Source organism: Merops nubicus, unplaced genomic scaffold, assembly GCF_000691845.1.
Source record: "Merops nubicus isolate BGI_N331 unplaced genomic scaffold, ASM69184v1 scaffold26724, whole genome shotgun sequence".
NCBI classification, from domain to species: domain Eukaryota; kingdom Metazoa; phylum Chordata; class Aves; order Coraciiformes; family Meropidae; genus Merops; species Merops nubicus.
The window spans coordinates 9633-12317 of record NW_008603924.1 but is presented as its reverse complement, the minus strand read 5'-3'; the positions used below and the strand labels follow the sequence as shown (position 1 = coordinate 12317).

General features: G+C 57.3%; 1 protein-coding gene across 1 annotated transcript in view; it reads left to right on the top strand.

Annotated features, from left to right (window-relative positions):
* Positions 1-2685, top strand: part of ANGPTL4 (angiopoietin-like 4) — a gene marked incomplete at its 5' end in the record, with an annotated part of 6736 nt that overhangs the window by 937 nt on the left and 3114 nt on the right. The gene's annotated exons all lie outside the window — the stretch shown is intronic.

Here is a 2685-nt window from a genome sequence, read left to right as displayed (position 1 = left end):
GCAGGAATTTAAGGATTTAAGAGGAAGTTTTTTTGCCTGGTACTAAGAGTGCAGTGGGGAGCAGACAAACACTGCTAGCAGGTATTTGTCAAAGAGGATTGGCAGGTGGGGGGCTGAAGGAGGAGCTCTGCTCTCTGAAGTTAACTCTGGTTTACCTGCTCTCACTTTAGCAGGCAAGATCTGCTTCTCAGTCTGTCTGCTGGCAGAGGGAGGGTTAGGGAGCACTGGAGTATGAGAGGAGAGCTAGATCCTTATTTGTCCATCTCCTCTGGCTCATATTTAGGGCTTACTGATGAAATACAAGTGCCTCAGCTCTCAGCACCCTCATGAGAAGGTGCTGAGCTGCAGCCAGCACCCTGCAGTGAAGGCACTGGACACTCACAGCCCTGTGAGACGTGTTCCAGAGCAGGCACGTGGGTGCTGCATGGGGAGCTGCTGGCTCTGCCTGGAGCATCCTCACTGCTGGGAAGTGGGCTGGAGGAGCTGCTGCCGGGTGAGGGGCAGCAGAGAGGGTGTCCCCAGCTGTGCTGTGTCCTGCAGCCTCCCTCCCAGACAGGAACTGGTGTTCCCCGCAGGGTTTGCTGGCTGGAGCAGCTGCTCTTGTGTCCTGTCAGCTAAATCATGGTGCTGGCTCCGTCTGTGCAGCTGTCTGGGGATGTCCAGTATGAGGCAAACAGAGCAGGCAGGGTGAGGATACAGGGAGGGATCCTGCTCAGGGGTAGCTATGGGAAAACATGGTAGTTTGTGTGAGGAGCTGTCACCGGTGTGCCTGGAAGCTGAGTGTGCAGAACAAAGAGCTGTAGAATTGATGCAGGCAAGGGAGAAGGTGGGACCTGGGGCTCCAAACACCTCCTGGTGCTCAGCTCAGTGGGACTGACCAGCCTGCAGTGGGGCTGTGTGAGGTCTCCCTCAGTCAGAGCAGCACTAGCAAGACAGAAAACTGTCTCCTGATTTCTTTTTCTTCCAAATCTTCTTTGTGACTTGTCCTCAGTAGTGTATCATGGAATCCTAGAACTGCTTGGGTTGGAAGGGACCTTTAAAGGTCATCTAGTCCAGCCCCTGCTCTGCTCTCAGGTTATGCTGAAAGTGAGGTGCAGGGGGCTGGGTTTGGGGCATTGCTACTTACTGGTGGTAGATGTAGGCTGTGCTGGGTGCAGCAGCCCTTGTGAGGCACAGTGAGAGGCAGTGAAGGCTCACAGAGCCCAGGGATGCTGTGAGGTGGGGAGTGGAGGAGCTCAGCACCTCCTCAGGCTGCACTGTCCCCAGTGGGGAGACTCTGGACATGCCGATTCCCTCCCACCCTGCCCAGCTGGGGGTTCCCCCTTCTCTTAATCTCCAAAGTTGGTGGCACTGACAAAACAAATTGCCTTTCTCTCACTCACAGGTTGAGTGAGTTTTCTGGCAAATCTTAAAGCCCACGATATCTGGAGGGCCAGCCCTGTGCCCCCTGCCTGGGGAGGCTCGTGGCTGCTTTCCAAGCCGGCGGGGGGCCAGCAAGATGGGGGGGCAGCGCCTCGCCTGTTGTCGGCTGAGCCGCGGCACGGCAGGGCTCCAGGGAGCCACCAGGAACTCCACCAGCAGCCCTTTCAGAAAGACCCTTTTATTTGCATCCAGTGAACACGAGTTTTTTTTCAAGCCAGGGATGGCACGGGGCCAAGCATGTGAAAGTTGAAGGCTCGGAGCAGCCTGGAGAGTGAAAGGTTTAATCGCTTGCAGAAAGAGGATCATGTCTTTAGTCAGAGCCTGTGCTTGCTGGCAGCTGGCCGAGTAGGGGAAAGGTGGAGCACTGCTCAGCTCTCCCCGTGGCGCTGGGACTCCAAAATAATTGGGTTGGGCTGTGGAGGGCGAGGGGGAGGTGATGCAGACAGCTCCAGGCATGCCCGGCTGTCTGCAGGAAAGGGGGTTTGTCCTGGGCGGGGCCATCCCGTCCTGCCTGGGGATCCTGTGGGACAAACCCAGTGCCACGGCTGGGGCAGCTCCAGCCTTGTCCAACCTTCCATCTTGTTTGGCTAAATAAAAGGGAGGGAAAGGAAAAGCTCCAGAGCAGCCAGGAGGTCTTGTTGCTCTGCTGGTGCCATATGGCCACGTGAACTGGAACTAATGAGTGTGTTCCACAGACAACAAATTGAACTGAGTCTGGTCAGGCAGCTGCATCTCACTCAGCTTCTTCAAAGTCCTCACTGCAACAGGAAAGCAGAAGACATCTGAGTGCAGTCAGTGTGGCCAGGGCACGTAGAGAAAATCAGCCAGGGATGTTGTTGACATCTGCATGGTGCAGCCACCGAACGTCTGCCTGGGCACTGACCCACTGATGTGGGGAGGTGGGGAGTGGGGGTGAGGAGCTCGGCGAGGCTGGGAGACCCCATCAGCTTCCAGCACCTCCTGCTGCTGGGGGTGTGGGCTCAGCTGGTGGGTTTTCCATTCCCTGAACCTTGTGTGGCTTCCCTGGCTGCACCCACCTTGAAAGTGGGGGTGCTGGAGGTGCCCGTGGCCTCCCTGCAGTGCCGGGAGGTGGTTTCGTGGGGGTTTGATCCTCCTTCCATGTGGGTGCAGGCTTGAGGGAGGACTCTGAGCCACATGCTTGTCCTTGGGGTGCTCTGATGGGCTTGGTGGCACCAGTCCCACGCTGGCGTTGGCCCCAGGGGTGTGAGGGATGTGAACAGCAGCTGGGTCCAGACGCTGCGG